This window comes from Bos indicus, chromosome 15 (assembly GCF_029378745.1).
Source record: "Bos indicus isolate NIAB-ARS_2022 breed Sahiwal x Tharparkar chromosome 15, NIAB-ARS_B.indTharparkar_mat_pri_1.0, whole genome shotgun sequence".
Taxonomy (NCBI): domain Eukaryota; kingdom Metazoa; phylum Chordata; class Mammalia; order Artiodactyla; family Bovidae; genus Bos; species Bos indicus.
In genome coordinates, this window is record NC_091774.1 from 58,607,796 (window position 1) to 58,630,879 (window position 23,084).

Below are 23,084 nucleotides of genomic sequence, written 5' to 3' on the forward strand. Positions count from 1 at the left end.
CTTGCCAGGCTCCTCTGTCCATGGGATTCTCCAGGCAAAAATACTGGAGTGGGTTGCCATTTCCTCCTCCAGGGGATCTTCCTGACCCAGGGGTCGATATTGCATCTCCTGCACTGGCAGGTGGATTCTTCACCACTAAGCCACCAAGGAAGCCTGCCCCCGCCTGTTTATCTGCTGTTAAACTCTGTGGTTCAGCCCACAGGTCTCTCCTTTCTATAAAGCACGATAAAAATTCACACATGTGACTTTCCCATGACTGGATCAGACAAATGGGTCTAAGAAAGTGGAAGAGAAATCAAGCACACAGAAACCAGCTGACAATAATACCACTTTCTTTTCCTTACTCTGATCAGGTAAAATTTTCCTTTAAAGGACACTGAGTATCAACATAGGTCAGTCCCTTCTCCCCACCTTCCCTCTCATCAACAGTTAAAAGTGGAATTTGCTTTCCTTCTTACTAGCCTTTCTCAAGGCATGTTTGGGAAACATTTTGGCTTGGGAATAATAATAACAATGCAGTAGCAAAAACAGCAGTAGCAGCTGACATGTCGCAAATACCGATCAGGGGATAAGACTGCACGTTGATCTCATTCTATGAAGGGGGAAACTGAGGCTTCCTGGGGCAAAATAACCTCCCTGAGGCCACCAGCAAGTGGTATAACAGGACATGTGAGCTCCAGAGCCCAAGATCTTAACTCCAAACTTCGAGTCTTTTAAAACATCATTTGGATCCTGCTACTTCGCTCCAGTGGTAGTCAGGACATAAAGCAAATCCTGAGTCCAACCAAGGTTAAAAAGAGGGGGGGACACTGCCCCCAAGACCTTGGCAAGATAATCAGAGGATCTCAGGAAGAGCGCTTCTGCTTGAAAATAATAATAATAATAATAATAAAACTATAAATAGCTTTAGCTATTGAAGAAACAAAATTCTGAAAATTCTCTGGAGATGAATCCTCTGACCAAAGGGGTTCACATGCATTCCAAAGTTGTCTATCATTAAAAACAACTCAAATTCTACTAAAGATAATTTATAAGAAAATAAAATTAATACACTTTTCTAGGAATTATTATTTTTAAATACAGGCCCTGATACTAATTTAGTTAACTATTATTATAGTTATATAATAACTATATATTATAGTTATAGAGGGGGGAACCTTTTATTTCTCATAAACACTGGAACAACATACTAGAGAAACAGCACCCCAACAGGGGTCAGAAGGAATATTATTTAATCCTGGGCCATGGTTTGCTTATCTGTAAAATGGTGGGGGTGGGGAGCTGCACTGATGTACTGAGGTGCTTCCTGGCCTGACATATACTTCCATGATTCACTTTTTTTGGTAGTTTTCATGGAGGTGCTCACCCTCCCTGATGAAAATACATGAGGTTCACAGACCCTGGTGGCTCAGAGGGTAAAGCGTCTTCCTGCAATGCAGGAGACCTGAGTTCAATCCCTGGGTCGGGAAGATCACCTGGAGAAGGAAATGGCAACCCACTCCAGTACTCTTGCCTGGAAATCCCATGGATGGAGGAGCCTGGTAGGCTACAGCCCACAGGGTGGCAAAGAGTCAGACAGGACTTCACTTTCACTTTCACCTGATGGAAAAGGCAGCTTTCTGAAAACTGGCCATAAAGCAACATTTAAAGACTCCTGGTTTGTCATTATAAAACAACTGAACCACTTCCACTGGAAACACATTTCAGTTCAGTCACTCAGTTGTGTCCGGCTCTGCGACCCCACGGACCGCAGCACACCAGGCCTCCCTGTCCATCACCAACTCTCGGAGTTTACTCAAACTCATGTCCATTGAGTCGGTGATGCCATCCAACCATCTCATCCTCTGTCACATTTACCTTTAACCAAAACACATTTACCTTTAACCAATAAAATAATTGGTAAGAACACAACAAAACTTTTAATCACATGGAAAAGCAAGCTAATAAGTAAGCAGCGATTCTGCAAAATATCACACAATTTTGGTGTTCTTTAGTCATTCCAATTAACAGGGAAAAGGAGGACAACCATAATTTATTTCTTTATGAAAGGAGGTACTCCATACCATTTCCTCTAAATTTGCATGTGCGTGTGCTCAGTCATGTCTGGCTCTTTGTGACACATGGATTGCAGTCCACCAGGCTCCTCTGTCCGTGGGACTTCCTAGGCAAGAATACTGCAGCAGGTTGCCATTTCCTCCTCCAGAGGATCTTCCCAAACAAGGGATCAAACCCATATCTCCTGCATTGGCAAGTGGATTCTCTTACCACTAAGCCACCTGGGAAGCCCTTCCTCTAAGTTTGGGACACCTGAATTCAGGTGAGCATCACAGCAACAGAAAAACTGACTAACTGCCTCAGCAGAAAAAGACATAATTATAGAAGAATTTACACCACACTCTTCCCTGAATTCCAATTTTGTAAAATGCATACACCTATATAACTCTCTCATTTTTCCCCCCTCAGAGTAACAAGACATAACAGGTAGTTTTGCTGTGAGCTATAAATGCAATTAGTGGGACTCCATATTTACAAACTAATATGTGTTAAACACACTTGGTGAGGGTTTTTTTTTCTCCCAAAGCTTCAGAGTCAGAAGCAGCACTTGTTTCCAAACTGATCTGAATTTCACATACTATTTTTTTAGGTGTTTTCCTTCATATTTTCTGGGCCTCACTTACAAAGCATTTGCAAGTAAGGAGGAGAAAAAGAAAAGAAAGGGAGGGGGGACCTGCAAGATATAATCTCCAGAGAAGCTCTGGAAACATGTGGTTACAGAGTATAAGGTGGGTGGGTACTCATTTAAAATAATGAGGGCTAATGGTGATAAACAACCTACAGACAGCCCCAAGAGTAGATTTCAGACCTGACATCACCAGCACCGGCAGGAGAGCTCTAGGCTTCGGATGCTGGGGGTGATGACTTAACTGTAACAATTTACAAATGGAAGCCCTAAGCCAATAATTACAAATATATTGGGCTCATGGGCCTATAAATTACTGAAGTACATAAGTAAAAGAAAATGATACAGAAAATTTTTATCTAGAAGATAACACCCCTAGGTCAGTGCTTTGACATTCATGATGAGCAACACAATCTTGCCAGGAACATCTGTAGTTATACCCGGAGATTTGCAATTCTGGGTTCCTATGAAGAAAATAAGTATAAGGTAGAAAACAAAATAATCTTATGAGGTCAGAGACCACCAACTCAAAAGCCTCCAAAGAGTGATTTCAAGAGAAAGGATAGCCTTACTTGGAGCCAACCTGGCATAAACGGAAGGGCACAGGCCTCGAAGATTAAGGCTTTCATATGGATTCACCAGCATTAGCTGTGTGATCTTGGGCAAACTGGTCATCTTTTCTGAGCCCTGGCTTCTTCATTTAGATAAAGGAGGCAGTAGTAACTAAATCCTGTAGCATTCTGTAAAGACCAGAAAATGTCAAGCCACGTTGCTGTTGTTCAGTCAGTAAGTCCAGCCCCATGGACTGTAGCCCACGAGGCTCCTCTGTCTATGGGATTTCCCAGGCAAGAAAACTGCAGTGGGTAGCCACATCCTACTCCAGGGTTTCTTCACGACCCAGGGATCGAACCTGCATCTCCTGCATTGGCAGGAGGATTCTTTACCACTGAGCCACCAGGGGAGCCCATGTCAAGTCACATATAAAAAGCTAAATAAGTAACAGGTGTTATGTCCTCTGCTCCTAGAAGCTGTGTGAATCCACTGGACCGAGAGCCAGCAGGCCAAGCACCTCACTGCCTTTGGTGGCCTGCTTCCCCAGAAAAGAAACCACTTTTACACAAGGGAAATACTAAATGGTGCAGAAGGTCTAGAACCTGGAGTTGTTCCTAACTGCAAAACTGGATTCTAAACTCCAGAATTCCAGGAGTCAAAGATGTTGAGATAGAAGAGCCCTTGAGACCAAAGAACTTTGCTTTAAAAAAAGTAAAATGTTGAGGCCTGGTTGACGACAGAGAAGGAAGGGAGACAAGGGAGAGAAGGAGGTAGGAAATTACATCCTCATAGGAAAATTGTTAGAAATACAGGAAAGATAAGAGCCATTTTCAAATGGCTTTGCGCCAGGAGGACTTTGCACCATAAGTGATGAAGCAGGCTATAGAACCCAGAACTTTTACTTAATGGGGGGAAATGCCTGAATATGTGTTTTCTATACATACTGGTTCCATAACAGATTTCTTTATAATTTAGGCCTCTCAAGGTATACCAACTGGAACAGGGCACACGCATATCACACCCAATGTAATAGTCCCCAGTTTTTACAACAGAGATCAAAAATACCAAAGTACATCACCCCACTAGGAAAATAAAGGTGAAACCTCCAATACCAGCAGTCACCGACTTCAAAATTGACACTGAAACGGTGCAATTGTTTAATTGAAACTCCTAAATCTCCCCAGTGGTTAAACTATCCTTTTTCCACTCATAAAATTCACTAATGCTAAAGCATCTACTGAGTAGAGAGGAACATCAAGTTTCAACAAGATACCTTTTAAAATCCCTGTAAAATGCTCCCGAAGCGAGCCCAACCTGTTTGCTGATGGCCCAGAGAGTACCACCGCGGACTTCGCCACCGCATGCTTGCTGGTCTGGGCCTTTTGCCATAGGGTTATTTAATTTTAAATATACTGTGATTGACCCAATGTTATCTAACTTTGAATAAACCCTCCTATTTGTGTTAGATAAAACTGCACTTTTGCTGCCACGGTGTTAGTAATAACGCAAATATTACCCAGCCATATGAGAAGTCGATAAATTATGTTTAATAAATTACAAACAGCTTCTACAAAACACACCATTCTCTAAACCGTTCTCCAGAAAATGGTGGTGATGTCCTGAAACTCAGCAGACACATGCTGACAATGATAAAGAACTAATACTATTCCAATGACTTTTCGAGGGTCTTGTCATCCACCAGAAGTTTTCAGGCCCACAGATGTCTACTGTGTGAACAAAAACGAAAAACAAACTAAATTGAAAAACGTCCCTGGTGGGACACACTGGAAGGGAAGGTCTCTCTCACAGAGAAGTGATGTAGACGCACACACACCACCAAGGTTCTAGACAAGGCGTATGAAGAGCTTAATTCCCCCTTTTCCCCTCTCAGTATTTGTTTATCGATTCGGCTGTGCCAGGTCTTAGTTGCAGCACGTGGGATTTGGTTCCCTGACTGGGGGTTGAACCCAGGTCCCACGCATTGGGAGCTCAGTCACGGCCACTGGACCAGCAGCGCAGTCCCAAGTTTAATTTCTTTTCTGACAGGATTCTGAACCTTTGGGCAAGTGCTCTCTTTCACTCACCACTTTTATAACAAAGCAACCAATATTCGCTGTTTTTAAAGCACTGACATACAGAGAAAACCATCAACAATATCAATACCCAGGAATGACCACTGTCCTATTTTATGGGAGATATTACAGGTTCTTTTTCTATGGATGGTATATATTTTCACCAATATGAAATGCTATCATTCTAAATATGTGGATCTCTTGACACTTAGGATTCTTCACTTGCAAAGTGGAAAAAAAAAATTCTCTGAAAATATCTTTTAAGGAAAGTGTATTTAATATATATCTCGATGCTATTTTTTGGCAAGCCATACATCATGAGAGGGATCGCCTTTGCACCCGGAAATCACTGTGCCAAAAAGAAAAGAGATAAGTCTCTTTTCCAGAGACAAAGAGATACACTGTCACCTAGTTAACAAATGTGTACGAAGCACACATGTAAGTGCAAGGCCCTGCACTAGGATGGTGAAGTTTTTATACCAAAAGATAGGTTCACAGTTCTCTTACTTTCTTTCAATTAAAATTCATCAGTCTGCTCTATTCTTACCTGGCTATTACTGCTGAAGACATTGTTGCAACGTGCAATTAAATTTAACCTTTCTAAAATGCATTCTTGCATTCTGGAAACAATAAGAACAGCTACATACGTGTAAAGATACTGCTCTCTAATTACACTGCAGAAATGGGGCCAAAATAGAATGGGAGCCACTTTAGTCAGGGTTTGCTCTGAGATATTTTTTAACCTTACGTCTTTTCTCACTGCTAGATGGCATGATGGACACCCTTCTGATGCCGTGTAAAATGCTTCCACTCTAATTTTAGGCAGCAGGATAAATTGGCTCCATACTATCTGGCATCTTCCCTGGTGTTTCAAGCATAAGGGCTCAGTGCTTCCCAGCAGAGAGAATCCAAAACGGGATTTCTTGAGCCTTACAAGAGCCTTGCAAGATGTAGAGAAGAATGCTGAATTTGTCTTATAATCATCTACTTTTATGGATGAAAACCCCTTTTAGCATTTTTAAAGACTTTCAAAGCTCCATTGCCACTGTTAAGAATATAATAAAAGACAAAACAAACTGGAAGACAACATTTGCAAAACACATCTGGGATAAAGGATTGTATTTATAACCTGGAAAGAACTCTCAAAAGTCAATAAAAAATCTGATTTTTCAATGGGCAAAAGGTTTGAATAGGCCCTTCACCTATTACACAATGACAAAAGATTACACAAATGGCAAAAAGCATATAAAAAGATGTTCAACATTAGTCGTTCAGTTCAGTTCAGTCGCTCAGTCGTGTCCGACTCTTTGCGACCCCATGAATTGCAGCACGCCAGGCCTCTCTGTCCATCACCAACTCCCGGAGTTCACTCAAACTTATGTCCATCGAGTCGGTGATGTCATCCAACCATCTCATCCTCCGTCGTCCCCTTCTCCTCCTGCCCCCAATCCCTCCCAGCATCAGAGTCTTTTCCAATGAGTCAACTCTTCACATGAGGTGGCCAAAGTACTGGAGTTTCAGCTTTAGCATCATTCCTTCCAAAGAAATCCCAGGGCTGATCTCCTTCAGAATGGACTGGTTGGATCTCCTTGCAGTCCAAGGGACTCTCAAGAGTCTTCTCCAACACCACACTTCAAAAGCATCAATTCTTTGGTGCTCAGCTTTCTTTACAGTTCAACTCTCACATCCATACATGACCACAGGAAAAACCACAGCCTTGACTAGAAGGACCTTTGTTGGCAAAGTAATGTCTCTGCTTTTGAATACGCTATCTAGGTTGGTCATAACTTTCCTTCCAAAATGGAAGTATCTTTTAATTTCATGGCAGCAGTCACCATCTGCAGTGATTTTGGAGCCCAGAAAAATAAAGTCTGACACCGTTTCTCCATCTATTTACCATGAAGTGATGGGACCGGATGCCATGATCTTCATTTTCTGAATGTTGAGCTTTAGGCCAACTTTTTCACTCTCCACTTTCACTTTCATCACAAGGCTTTTTAGTTCCTCTTCATTTTCTGCCATAAGGGTGGTGTCATCTGCATATCTGAGGTTTTTGACATTTCTCCTGGCAATCTTGATTCCAGCTTGTGCTTCTTCCAGCCCAGTGTTTCTCGTGATGTACTCTGTATATAAGTTAAATAAGCAGGGTGACGATATACAGCCTTGACGTCCTCCTTTTCCTATTTGGAACCGGTCTGTTGTTCCATGTCCAGTTCTAACCGTTGCTTCCTGACCTGCATACAGGTTTCTCAAGAGGCAGGTCAGGTGGTCTGGTATGCCCATCTCTTTCAGAATTTTCCACAGTTTATTGTGATCCACACAGTCTAAGGCTTTGGCATAGTCAATAAAGCAGAAATAGATGTTTTTCTGGAAGTCTCTTGCTTTTTCCATGATCCAGCGGATGTTGGCAATTTGATCTCTGGTTCCTCTGCCTTTTCTAAAACCAGCTTGAACATCTGAAGTTCACACTTGATGTTTTGCTGCAGCCTGGCTTGGAGAATTTTGAGCATTACTTTACTAGCGTGTGAGATGAGTGCAATTGTGTGGCAGTTTGAGCATTCTTTGGCATTGCCTTTCTTTGGGACTGGAATGAAAACTGACCTTTTCCAGTCCTGTGGCCACTGCTGAGTTTTCCAAATTTGCTGGCATATTGAGTGCAGCACTTTCACAGCATCATTAGTGAAATGCAAATTAAATCACAATGAGATAGCACTCAGCTATTAGAATGGCTAAAATGCAAAATGATGGACAGGGAAGCCTGGCATGCTGCAATCCATGGGGTCGCAAAGAGTCGGACACGAATGAGCAACTGAACTGAAGTGAAAATGCAAAAAAATAAATCACCAGTAACAAGTGCTGGCAAGGATACAGACAAACGGGGATTCTCACACACTGTTAGTGCCACACCCACTCTGGAAACAGTATGGCAGTTTCTTATAAAATTAAACATACACTTATGACCATGAACAAGGTATATGGGACAGGAGAAAGGCTGACTACAAAGGGAAATGAAAGAACTTTTTTGGCCCAGTGGAAATGGTGTATATCTTGATTTGCATGGTGTGGTTACATGGTTGTATACATTTATCAAAACTCTCAGAACTGCATGCTAAAAAGTAAAAGTACATATTTTACTGTATGTAAATTAAACCTCACAAATAAGTATGTGTACATGATATTATCTTTTCACATTTCTCCCACAGGAAAAATAATTCATCCTGAGGCTAGAAGTCCTCTTTTCCAACCCTGCCCCAAAACCAAACAACATGATGCACAGCACTGGTTTGGCTTGAGAGTCAGGAAACCTACAGAATTTTTGTTTTTGATTTGCTTTTTTGGTGTTGTTTTGGTTGTTTTTACATCCTCTGCTATCTACCTGGAGGGCACTGGACCAAGCCTCTTCATTCTTTCTTTATTGAGCACCTGTTAGGATTGTGACGGACTGTGTGCTGGGTCCCGGATAGACAAAGACAGGTAAGATTACCCTAAGGGTGCTCTGCAATAACAAAGCAATAAATAAATACCATGATCTGCATGGTACAGCAAGGGAAGATGGTCAGCCTAACTGGAGCCAGAGAGAGGCTTCCAGACGCAGGGCTGTGGTACTGAGGTAGAAAGGACAGATATTCCTTTATAGAGAGCTGCTATTTCAATCTGTGGTCTCATACATTAGGTCAACACTGTTTTTCAGCAGAGATGCAACTGGCTTTTGAGCAAGATGATTCTTCATTATTCAAGGCAGTCTTGCTCACTATATAGTACCTGGCACCCCGGTCCTCCAATGCACTAATCAGTGCAACTAACAACTTTCCCCAAATGCTTCCAAACTTCCCGTAGGAAGATGGCAGCACAGAGAGGGATCTGAAATCCATTCAGTAAGTGACAATGGCATTTAAAAAAAGAAATAAAAGGAATAGTTGGGCTTTCCTGGTGGCTCAGACAGTAAAGAATCTGCCTGCAATGCAAGAGACCTGGGTTCTATCCCTGGGTCAGGAAGATTCCCTGGAGAATGGCAACCCACTCCAGTATTCTTGCCTGGAGAATTCCATGGACAGAGGAGCCTGGTGGGGGTCCATGGGGTCTCAAAGAGTCAAGACACGACTGAGCAACCAAGACTTTCAATTTCTCAAGGAACAGTTAATCTCAAAGTTAAACATGTCACACAGACAAAGAATAAATACTATTTCATGACAATTATTTAGATTTCATATATATTTTGGGCCGTGGTGTAAAACATAGTTGTCACTGGATTCATAGGAAAAAAAAATTGAAAGCCTCTGAATCGATAACTTGTTTGTTTGGGTAGAGGGTGCCTTCTACACAGTTCAGTTCAGTTCAGTCACTCAGCCGTGTCTGACTCTTTGCGACCCCATGGACTGCAGCACACCAGGCCTCCCTGTCCATCACCAACTCCCAGAGTTTACTCAAACTCATGCCCATTGAGTTGGTGATGTCATCCAACCATCTCATCCTCTACCATCCCCTTCTCCTCCTGCCTTCAATCTTTCCCAGCATCAGGGTCTTTTCCAAGGAGTAGCTCTTCGCATCAGGTAGCCAAAGTATTGGAGTTTCAGTGTCAAGAGCAGTCCTTTCAATGAATATTCAGGACTGATTTCCTAGATATCTGGTTGGATCTCCTTGCACTCCAAGGGACTCTCAATAGTCTTCTCCAACACCACAGTTCAAAAGCATCAATTCTTTGATACTCAGCTTTCTTTATAGTCCAACTTTCACATCCATACATGACTACTAGAAAAACCATAGCCTTAACTAGGTGGACCTTTGTTGGCAAAATAATGTCTCTGCTTTTGAATACGCTATCTAGGTTGGTCATAACTTTCCTTCCAAAGTGGAAGTACCTTTTAATTTCATGGCAGCAGTCACCATCTGCAGTGATTTTGCAGCCCAGAAAAATAAAGTCTGACACTGTTTCTCCATCTATGTACCATGAAGTGATGGGACCGGATGCCATGATCTTCGTTTTCTGAATGTTGAGCTTTAAGCCAACTTTTTCACTCTCCACTTTCACTTTCATCACAAGGCTTTTTAGTTCCTCTCTTCACTGTCTGCCATAAGGGTGGTATCATCTGCATATCTGAGGTTATTGATATTTCTCCCAGCAATCTTGATTCCAGCTTGTGCTTCTTCCAGCCCAGTGTTTCTCATGATGTACTCTGTATATAAGTTAAATAAGCAGGGTGACGATATACAGCCTTGACGTCCTCCTTTTCCTATTTGGAACCAGTCTGTTGTTCCATGTCCAGTTCTAACTGTTGTTTCCTGATCTGCATACAGGTTTCTCAAGAGGCAGGTCAGGTGGTCTGGTATGCCCATCTCTTTCAGAATTTTCCACAGTTGATTGTGATCCACACAGTCAAAGGCTTTGGCATAGTCAATAAAGCAGAAGTAGATGTTTTTCTGGAACTCTGTTCCTTTTTCATGATTCAGAGGATGTTGGCAATTTGATCTCTGGTTCCTCTGCCTTTTCTAAAACCAGCTTGAACATCTGGAAGTTCACGGTTCACGTACTGCTGAAGCCTGGCTTGGAGAATTTTGAGCATTACTTTACTAGCGTGTGAGATGAGTGCAATTGTGTGGCAGTTTGAGCATTCTTTGGCATTGCCTTTCTTTGGGATTGGAATGAAAACTGACCTTTTCCAGTCCTGCGGCCACTGCTGTTTTCCAAATTTGCTGGCATATTGAGTGCAGCACTTTCAAAGCATTGTTTTTAAAGGATTTGAAATAGTTTAGCTGGAATCCCATCACCTCCACTAGCTTTGTTCATAGACAGTGGGAATATGTTAAATGAGATAAAACTAGAGGGGTCAACAAGATAAAACTATACAGGAACTGAAGTACTAAAGCAGAATGGATATAACTGGCAAAAGAAGCTACCAAGACAAGCAGAAAATACATCCCCAAAGGCCTCTGTGAATGATTTCAAGAAATCACAACTTTATTCCAAAAGAATGGGAAGCTACCAGAGGAAGACTAAGCACGTCACATTTGCTGTAGAAAGATCGTTCTAGCAGCCATCTACTGCCATGGGGCGGAAGGAAGGGAAGTTAGGAAGAAGAAATTCCAGCTCCTCTGGAACTCAGCTTCCTCTACTGTAAAATATCCTGTACTTGCTAACTTTGAAGGTCCTTTTAAAATCTATCATTATGACTTCTACTTCGACATTCCTGCTCCTGCACATTCCACGCATAATTAGTAGAAAATAAGAAACCCTGTGATTCACATTTTTCCTATATGTGCAGGCTACATTTGCTTATGTTAGCAAGTGTGTGTATCAGGACAGACTTAAACATACCCCCTTCAGAATTACAAGGGTTCAGCAATTAAGAAAGACGCATGACTTCATTTCCAAAGGTAATATTTTATGCCGTAATTGTTTATGGTCTCAGTGAAGCAATACAGTCTAGGAGACACTGAAGGGTGTGTTCTTCAAGGAGATGCTAACCCAACAAGGTAGAAGACAGAGAGAGCAAAACAGAGGTGCGTAAATTTCATACTGCAACAAAAGTCATGTGTCACTTACATTACACATCCTCAAAAGAGTAGCTTTAAAAAATAAAGCCAGTTAGGCTAATTCAATATCTTTTCTAATATGGAAAGAAATTCTGATTGTTTTTGAGGCTTTTTTGCTTTTTGTCATTTTAAACACAGCCTGTTTTCAAGTGTGTCCTAAAGAGGAAAATATAAAATGTTCTAAATCTAGAGCAGTGTTTAGTAAATGGCAAAGAACAATTGAATACCAAAGACAAAAAGAACATTATTTTCTTTTGTATAGTTTGAATGAGGACCCCTAGCATCTGGCATCACATGGAATAGACAAGGGTTAAACTGTAATATTCCTTGTTTTCTTGCTACTTAACGGGCATTCTCAGACATTCTCTGGGTGTCAACAGCTGTTCTGGTAACCCTAACGATGACAAAACAGTGCTCATTACCAGCCAAGACACACAAACAAAATGCTATTTCAATAGTCCATTTAACATCAACAAGAAGCATTGTAAGGATTGTCGTCCGGGCTGATTAGAAACACTCAATTACTTCATCCTAGCAGACAAAATGCACTATTCATAAAGAAATCAATCCCACGGCATTTATTATGGTAAATATTCTAATTAACTAAACGGTTGCTGTTTTATTATGGCTACACTTATTGACACCACTGATAGGAAAACATTACTTCATGGTCCTTGCCTTTAAACGTGCACACCCACCCAAGAAAACTGTTTAGACGCGTATTTTTTAAAACTTCAGCTCACAACCAATTAATGGATGGTGAAATCACTTTAATGGGTCAGAGCCAACTTTTTTTTTCAACTAAGATATGAAGGAATAGAGAATAAAATAGAAAAACATCAGAATGCATCAAATGTAATTCAGGTAAGTACTGTCTCAGGAAATTTTGTTTCAGCAGATGTGGGCTTCGGTCTTCCTGATTCATACACAGAGTTTAGTTTCAAGTTCAAGTATACTGTCCGTGTGATATAGTGAGAACCATCAGTTCAAGAACTTGGCTCTTCAAGCCAAATCTTTTTATTCCTCCTGCCAAATGGATTCAAAACTACAGCTGCTTCCCCAGCACCACCAGGTAGAATGGATATAAGGAACCTTTAAAGCAGTCCTTTAAGTACGCCCCAGCACCATCATACTTCAGTGACAGCAGTTTCTAAAACAGACAGCAACAGTTTGAGAGAAGGGTCACATGGCCACCCCGAACTTTCTTCATTAAAAAAAAGGCGGTGGGGGGGGTGGCAAGGAGAGGCTGTTAGTATAGATAAGTGGCAAAGATTTTTTAAAAATAATAATTCTAATACCAAAATCAGAAAAAAAAAATGTACCTTTAGCCCCACCCCCTGATATCTGGGGAGGTGAGAGGGGCTGCTGATTTGAGTTCAACTATGTGTGGCCAATGGTTTAATCAATCACACCTATGTAATGCAGCCACCAAAAAAACCCTAAATGAGGAGGTTTGGAAAACTTCTCAGCTTTTAACATATCCACGTGCTGGGAGGGTCACGCCCCCCAATTCCACGGGGACAGAAGCTTCTGTGCTCCAGACCTTTCGGAGGAACTTCATCCTCTGTACCTCTTCATCTGGCTTTTCATTTTAAATCCTTTATAATAAACCAAGGATAATAAAAATAAATAAATTAATTTTAAAAATTACAAAGGAGAGACAGACATACAGGCACACATTTAAAACACTATATTACACTATTACTTTTCAACTGTTTCAACATAACTGTCAATAAATCAGCTGAGTTTGCTAAATTTCTATTTGTTCACCCTGGGCTCTGGGGCTTCCCTGGTGGCTCAGCAGTAAAGAATCTGCCTGCCGGTGCAGAAGGCAGGTTCAATCCGTGGGTTCAATCCCTGGGTCAGAAAGACTGCCTGGAGAAGGGAATGGCTACACATTCCAGTATTCTTGCCTGGAGAATTCCATGGACAGAGGAGCCAGGTGGGCTACAGTCTATGGGGTCGCAGAGAGTCAGACATGACTTAACGACTAAACAACATCAGCAAACCACATCCTGGGCTCTATCCAGATTTCTAGAAGTAGATAACAGCATGATAATTTTTCACTTACTGTGTATAGTGAAAGTGAAAAGTGGAGTCGCTCAATCGTGTCCGACTCTTTGAGACCCCATGGACTGTAGCCTACCAGGCTCCTCTGTCCATGGGATTTTCCAGGCAATAGCCCTAGAGTGGATTGCCATTTCCTTCTCCAGGGGATCTTCCCAACCCAGGGATCAAACCCAGGTGTCCCATATTATAGACAGACGCTTCACCGTCTGAGCCACCAGGGAAGTCTGTATGTGTCTAAGATGTTTATAAATAATCTGACAAAACCATGCTTTACTAATGTAGTGACTTAAAGGTTTAAAACAACAGTAACAAAAACTATACTCCAATACACCCCTTCCAAGGCCCCAAATCCAAGAGACGCTTCCCAGCAAGCACTGTCTGCACATCCAATAATCAGCCTGGGCAATAGGAGGCACTGACCTCATTATGTGGAGGCAAGAGGAAAATTTCAAACCATGAGGCAGCTTACACCCCAAGGCCAGCTACCAGCGGTCAAGGCCTGAACCCAGGGGCAGACGCTGGGGTTTCACCATCCCTACGATGCCGGTTCTGTGGGGCAATCGCTTCCCTTCAAGCCAGGAGGCATGCAATACCTCCTCAAACACACACTACACACCCTCTCTCTTCTCCTCTCTGATGGTCATCTTTTTAAAGGGCTTGTAAAATGTATTCTATGCTTAGAGGAGTGACTCAAAATTGTAACTGGGATGACACAACCATTTCTGTTGACTGCTAGACAACAGACACTGATGATGACAGTTTACAAAAAGTCATTCAGGACATCCCCTTGGGAATGACCTACAACTCATTTAAGTCAATGCAGAAGAAGCCAGGCAGTCAAACCTGAGACGATCCTGCATCTTTGAGAGCAAATACTCTCAACTCTGAGGCTTTGTAATACTTGTGGACAGCTCCATTTTTTTACAAGTCTTCACATTCTAAAAAGGCTGGGACACAAAACACTTCAGTGTCCTTTTGAATTTCGCAATCATTATGGGTAACATGGTCCTTTGTTTTTTTATCCTGGACAGAAAACAATGGGCTACCCTGAAATCTATTTATTAAAAAAAAGAGAGAGAGAGACATATACACTAGGAACCCCAAAGCACAATACTCTGTAATGACTTATACGGGAAAAGAATCTGAAGAGTGGATATATGTATATGTATAACTGATTTACTTTGTTGTATACCCGAAACTAACACAACATTCTAAATCAACTATACTCAAATAAAAATTAAAAAACAAAACAACAGAGGCATGACGGATAGTTTAAAAAAAAAGGTTATTACTTTAGAATGTCTACCTAATAAAATCTCTCAGTTCTACAGTTGACTTGATGTTTTATTGAAGCAGTTTTGCTGAAAGTTGAAAAGAAATAATGTCTTAGAAAATAAATTCCTATAAGGAAGAGGATATTTGATGCCCTTGACCTCCAGGGAAATCAGGCACACACTTCTGATTCATTTGTTCATCAGTGCAGGCGTGCACACACACGCACACACACAAACATGTACTCTCTCCACATAAAGAGCTTAACCATAATTGAGGAATGTTTAAGATTAGGAGGTCAATTCAGGTACCAATAAGGAGGTTGACAACACATTCCAGTCTGCCTTGGACAATCCCAGTTTATATCTATCGTTTCAGCATAATTATTAATAGGGCTCCTTTTCACTTTCAAAGGTAAGGTCATCTGGGTGATAAATTGAATTATCATCCATTAACAGCCATAGGTATGAGTGAACAGTGTTGAATGAGTTGCGATGGGAAGAAGTGGAAATCTTGGTTTGGATTGCCTTGGGGAGGGCTTAAATAAAAGGCTAATTCCTCATTTGTAAAATATTATGAGAAAAATAATAACATGGAAAACATCTCATTGAACATCTGTAGCATTTGTAAATTATCACTTTGATCAATTTTCTGCTCTTCCACTTAGACCTTATGCTCCACGAGGGCAGGCCCTGTGTTTTGCTCACAATGGTATCCCAAATCTTCAGCTCAGTGTGGTCACAGTTTAATGAATGACACGGCAGACACTACGTTAAATTGTCTATCAGTCGTGTAACAAGTCCTTCCTGAGCATTTCCCAAAAAAGAGAAATGCTTAAAAAGGCTTAGTTTCCCACCTATCTAAAGCCGGTCAAAGACCTGGCTGCAGGAGAAAAGAAAGGAGGGGGCACATAAAATATCTTCATCCTGACAGCTGACATTTGATCTGCTCCCGGGACAGACACCAAGAGCACATTGCTTATGGACAGCAAAGAGCACTAATGACAGACTTCCTCCCACAGGCTACTGCTATAACCAAGTAACAACCTCACATGCAAACACATTTGGGGGAAAGAGAGCAAGGCGTTCATTTCAATACAAGTTCCTGGGTTTAAAAATAGCTTGGGAGGAATGATTAAAATTGGATTTCAGTAACTAATTTTTCTTCCTCAAAAATTCAAAATACAGGCTTTGTCCTAAAAATAGTATCTCACAGAACCACTAAACTAGAAAGCAGAGTGGTTAAAAGTTTCTCCCAGAAGCCTGACCAAGAGCCCTGTGTTTGAACACAGCTCTGCCGGCTCACCGGCTGTATAACCCTCAGCAAAATCCCCTAATTTCTCTGTGCCTTGGTTTCTTCAAGCGTCAATGGGGATAACACTTCTGACTTCAGAATGTCGCTGTGAAGATTAAAGGATGGAACCTCTAGCCAGGGCCCAGTACAGTTTCCTAGCCCACAGCAAACAATGAAAGTCAGCCATTATTATTTTTACTATTATCATCATTCCTCATCACCATCTGGTCTAACCATCTCATTTTAATAATGAGGCAACTGAGGCCCAGAGGAGTTAAATTTAATTAATCAAAGAAACCAAGATCAGAATTAAAAAGATAAATCCAAGATCAGGGTTCCTTTTACTACTGTAAACTGGAAAATACTGTGTAATATTTTAACAGTATGCTCTGGGACTGGGGAAAATAACTTCCCCAGAAACATATTTAATGGTGCTTAGACTCTAAAGTAAATAGGTAAGAGCTGGTTGAACCCCTCAACTGTAGCTCAACTAATGAGCAAGGGAGACAACCAAAACACAGAAAGAGACAAACCAATGCATGAAAAGTCTCTTCTTATATAGTAAGGATGCTAGTCCTTGAAGAAGTCTTAAGCTTAAAATGAGGCTGGGAATTCCCTGGCGATCCCAGTTGTCAGGGGTTCATGCTTCCACTGCCAGGAGCATGGGTTCAATCCCTGGTCAGGGACCTAAGATCCTACATGCCTTGCTGCAAGGGAAGCAGCCAAGCAAAGAAGTATGTAAATAAATAAAATGAAGCCAAACAGTAAAATGAAATTCTGGACACCTTTATGGAAGGGTTGATATGTTCAGTTTTATGTAAAGAACTCACAGTTTGTTGTTCAGTGTAGCTTTATTGGCTTGCTGGTTAAAACATTCCCTCTTAACTTGGGGAGACAGGAAGGAGCTGGATGCAAATCAGGTAAGAAGGTAGGGAGGGCAGGACTTCCTGGATGCTAAAGAAACAGCCTGCGTGAAGGACAGAGCTGTTCAGGAAACAGCAAGTACGCTGGCCAGGCTGGGATGCAGAGTTCACAGGCCGGGGCAAACCCAGAAGGCTAACACAGGCTCATATTACAGAGCACACTGAATGTCCATAGAATAAAGAATTGAGGACAGAGACAAGGATCTATGGAAAACTGTTTAAGGAAAATAAAGAAGGCTGCTTTGCAAAGAAAGTCTAGTGGATGGGCACAGTGTTTACTATTGAGGACCTTGATTGGAATTGCACGCTGACACGCTGTTGCTGGCCCGTGTGTGGGGTCAGAAGCAGCATCGCCATGAAACGGATTGCTATGGATATCGTAAGAATTCGATGAGGTTATGATGCATGAAGCCACACAGTACTCTCTTCATCAGAACCCTTGGGAAAAAGTTCTCTCTGACCTCCATTCCAAGAACAGCTGTGTTTCTCCTGCACAGCACATCCTTTCTATCATATAGACAATGTGCAACCACAGAAATGGATTCTCTCTTCCTCTTCCCATCATCTCTTAAGATTCTCTGAGCCAAAACTGTAACCTTCCCTTTCGCAAATGTATATACAGTAGATAAGTAGATTCAGGAATTCCTGTCTTCAGTTGGTATTTTCCATTCCTAACTGAGGGGTGGGGGACACGTCTTCTAACCACTTACTTTATATTTTATCTTAAGCATTTTTGTAAAAGTTATTTTGGATTCTTTTTGGAATAAGGAGGCTAACACTAGTATTTTGTGAGCACTCTCTCTGTGTCTGGCACTCAGAAGTCAACAAATGTACAAGCCCATTTGGGTGGTTTTATAAAAGGGCGATCATAGATGCGAGAAGGTTGAAGGGGAGAGACACAACGGCACAAGGGCCAGTGAGGAAAAGCAAGAAAAGAGCCCCCTCTGAGGCAGAACCAACAGAACGCAGTGACTAGAGGCTGGGAGAAAGGAAAAGCTGAACCTTGAAGAGGACGCTGACATTTTTCTGTTCACTCATGGATCTGGGAAAAGGGTCCTGCCATCAGTTGAGGACCTAACAGGAGGGTCAGAGAAGGCAATGGCACCCCACTCCAGTACTCTTGCCTGGAAAATCCCAGGGACGGGGGAGCCTGGTGGGCTGCAGTCCATGGGGTTGCTGAGGGTTGGGCATGACTGGGTGGCTTCACTTTCACTTTTCACTTTCATGCATTGGAGAAGGAAATGGCAACCCACTCCAGTGTTCTTGCCTGGAGAATCCCAGGGATGGCGGAGCCTGGTGGGCTGCCGTCTATGGGGTCACATAGAGTCGGACACGACTGAAGCGACTTAGCAGCAGCAGCAGCAGCAGCAGGAGGGTAGCGTGTTGGCTCTATCAGGTCGTGTGGTGTTCTGTATTGGATGGTAACAGATGCCAGCCTAGAACTGAGGCACCAGGGAGGGGTAAAGACAAGGGAGAATGGAAACTCCCGAGTGGGTGGCACTGCCCAGAGAGCATGAACAGAAATCAAAAATGGCTGAGAAACAAGGGTTTAGAAATAACTCAGTGGAGACATGGATACATATGGCTGAGTCCCTTCGCTGCTCACCTGAAACGATCATGACTGTTAGTCAGCTATACCCCAGAATAAAATAAATAGTTTAAAAAAAAAAAGAACTCAACTAGAGGAACAGAAGAAGGAAGGGAATGATCAAGAAGAGAAGGAAAGAATGTGAAGGAAAAGCTTCTAAGAGATCAAGTAAATACACTGTCCGATGCTGCTACGTATCAGGAAATAGATTAGCCACAGGATTTGGTAATTAGATCATTTGTCAATAGACTTATCATAGCATAAGTCTCATAAATAGTAACCATGACTAGAAGTTGTTTTTTTGTGTTTTTTTTCCCCCCTAACTTTGGCTCCAGGAATAGAACAAAGAAAGGGAAAGAATTTCCTGAGGTAACTGGGCAAGATTTAAAAGAGAAAAGGAAAAGAAGCACAAGGTTTAGAGAGGATGTGTGTAAACATGTGAGAAAGAGACCGCCTGAGGTGGAACTGACTGGGCTAGGATGCCGGGAGCTGAGGACAGGGGACCTACAAAATGACTATTCCTCCCGCTGGGATGAAGGGGCAAGAGAGGGAGAGGCGTGGGATCCCCCAGCAGAGAGCAGGTGGGGCTCCCGGCTGACCATTCTTTGGGGTGCAGCAGTGTAGACAGAGCCCCAGAGTCCATGACGTCCTGGCATCTATTCCCTCATTCTCTAAGTCCAGAAGTGTTGACTCCAGGCTCACTCTCAAACTGAGTGTACTCCTTTCCTACAGCACCTCACAACTACACTTCTCTTCCCTCGTGTGTTTTCCCAGCTCTTTCTCAGCTACAGTAATTAATTCAAATACACCATCACTTAAGTGCCAATCAAAGCTCCATCGAGATCTAAGAAGAACAATAGTCTGCTTATATGCACAGTCTATTAATTTAAATTACCAGTTGAGTCACTACATGCCAACAATTAAGCAATGACACACACATACAGATTATACTCCACATGAATATAGCTGTACCAGAGATCTCAGAGAATGAGCTGTCCTGATAGCTGTCCAGATAGCTGAGGGTCTGCCTGTGGGGAGGACAGGGCATTTGGGGGAGGGGATGCCAGCGTTCAAACAACTTTTGACAATGACTTTTTAAAATATACCCTGTCCTTCTCTGCTTTCTCAAACAGCACATGTAAGATATAATTTAACTGTTTCATGGGACTCTGCAATGAGCATCCATTGCTGTGATAAACCACCAGACACAAAAACAAGACACATTCCTCTAGCTCCTAGCTGTTTCTTCCCCACCCTCATTAAAGCCACCCGCATCCCTCACGGACCACTGCAGCAGCCTCCAATCTGGTCTCCCTGCCTCCATGCTTCTCTTTTCCAATTCAACCTGCAACTTAGCAGCCTAAGCAAGAAACAGTTTATGCCATTTGTCTCCTTACAGAGCCCTACATGACTTGTCCCCTGGATCCTCCCCAAGCTCATCCCAAAAGATTCAACCCTCTGCCCCCAGCTCACCCAAGCTCCTTTCTGTTTACCAGTCCAAGGCGCTTTCCCAGCTCCCCTCAGGGCAGGCTTAATCTCATCTTCTGGGTTCATCTCAAAGGTCAACCTTTAGCCCGGTGACAGTGGCTCCCAGTTCACTCTGTCACCACCCAGTTTATTTTCTCTTTAGCTCTTACCATTTAAATAATCTCATTTTTTATCTTTTCATTTATTCTATTTTGGCCACAACACGTGGCATGTGGAATCTTAATTCCCCAACCAAGGATGGAATCTGCGCCCCCTGTTTTGGAAGGCAGTTTTAACCACTGGACCACCTGGAGAAATCCTTTCAATTATTTTTTATGACTCTCACATAGCACTTACCATAAGCCGGCCCCAGCACTCAAACCGGAGTCCTCCAAGCGTGGCCCAGTATCACTTAGGAATCTGACGGACAGGCACATTCTCGGGTTCCACTCCAGACCTACTAATCAGACACTCCAGAGATGTTACCAAGCTCTCTGGAGACTGTGATGCACATTCAAATGTGAGAGCCACTGCAGTACAGGATACTATGGGGCCTGCTTAGGTAGTCACAGTCTTCCTCACCAGAAATGAACACTTATAAGGGCAAAGATCTAGTCTGTCTTGGTCACCACCAATCTTTTAATTCCTAGTCCAGGACCTAACGCATTGTGGGGACTTCAAGGTAGGAAGTCTATTGTTATTCAACCCCCCAAAGACACTGGCTTAGCTCGGATACCTCTTCCTTCTGCTTCCTTCTGCTTCCTTCTGTATTTCCCCCCATATTTCTTAGCACTCAGGATACAACGATTATCTCTTTGTAGATCTGACTAAACCAGGCAAGGTGACCAATCCTCAGAGCATTCTGGCCACATTGTAGGAGCATACCAGTTTCAGGCAGTCAAACATAATGGGTAAAAAGCTATTAACAGCTTTGCAACAAGGCTGCTGCTGCTGCTAAGTCACTTCAGTCGTGTCCGACTCTATGCAACCCCACAGACGGCAGCCCACCAGGCTCCCTCATCCCTGGGATTCTCCAGGCAAGAACACTGGAGTGGGTTGCCATCTCCTTCTCCAATGCATGAAAGTGAAAAGTGAAAGTGAAGTCGCACAGTCGTGTCCGACTCTTAGCTGCTAGGGTTCAAATCCAGGCTCCACCATGTATTAGCTGTATGAACTTCAACAAACTTCATCAACTTCTGTGCTTCAGCTTCCTCATCTAAAAAACAATGAATAAGGCTCCTACCTCAGAAGGCTGCTGGGAGAAGCACATAAGGTAATACATGTAAAGTGCTGAGCTCATGCCTGTTGTACAAAAAGCACTCCATACTCACATACACATCACACTCTGCCAGTTACCAGGCCTTGGACTTTAGCAAGCTCGTGGCCATGGTAGTTTAGGGGTCTATATAGTAGAGCACTGCCCCTCTCTCATAGACAAAAGATAAAAAGACATTCCACGTACCAGGAGCACCGATCCTACTTAAGATGGGCTATCTCTACTGTTCCCTAAGTATCTCTCCCACAGAGACTTTTCCACCTCCACACTCTCTCCCCAGCCCCCACTTCTGACTGTGTGTTCGAGTTGCTCAGAAACAAAACAAGTACAGCAGTACCTTGGTATCCAGGGGGTTGGTTCCTGGACCCATGGTGGACACCAAAATCCACAGAAGCTCACATCCCTGAGTCTGACCCCTCTGCATCTGCAGATTCAACCAACTTCAACCATAAACATGGTACAAGATTAGTGTTTGGTTGAATCCGTGGATGTGGGATCCATGGATTGGGAGGGCCAACAGTATTTGCCTAAAAAATTAAAAATTTTTCTGGTAGAAAATTTGAATTTTATAACAATTGAATGCCGCTGCACAGAGGCAGTAAAGCAACAATATTTGGAGAGAAGAAAAGTAGTTGATCTACTCTAGATAAAAGTGTCCCCTGGAGAAAGTCGGAAGGCAAAATTCAAGAAGGAGGATCCTGCAAAAGCAGCCCGTGTTTGCTCTTCAGATCATATAAACAGAGGAAGACAAAGAAAACCAGAAAATATGAAAGATTAACTGGCAGGCATCAAAGGAGTTTTACAGACACACACAGCCTACTTACAGAGCAGCAAGTATCTTAGTCACTGAGAATATCCAAGAGCATCATTCAGTGGACCACTGACAAGCCAGCATCCTTGCTCAAGAACTTGCAGGAGCTCCCTGTTTCCCATGGTGCCAAGTTTAAACTCTCCTCCGCCCACTGGAAGTTGAGACTGTCTATCAGCTAACACCACCTTCACCTTCTTTTTCTTCCCACGTTTCACCTACACACACCTGTTCTGATTATGTCCTCCCTGCTCAGACCCCTGAGCCCCATCCCCTCCCCGCCACTGCGGACTAAACCTTCCCACTTCTGTCCACAGGAGACAGTGCTTCTCAAAACATGGGGCCAGCGTGTAACCTGTCAGCGAGACACAGTGAGACCACAGATTATTCAAGTTCACCTTGGAGCAACTTGACAAAGTAATTTCATGCCTTCAATCAAACAATAACAACTTCAGGTTTGTATTTTTCCATTCTACTTTTTTTTTCTTTTTTCTGCTCCATGCAGCTTGTGCGCGCAGCTTGTGGAATTTCAGGTCCCCAGCCAGGGACTGA

General features: G+C 42.6%; 1 protein-coding gene across 1 annotated transcript in view; it reads right to left on the minus strand.

The window, feature by feature from the left end:
- Positions 1 to 23,084, minus strand: part of LGR4 (leucine rich repeat containing G protein-coupled receptor 4) — a 105,341-nt gene that overhangs the window by 49,370 nt on the left and 32,887 nt on the right. The window lies entirely within an intron of this gene.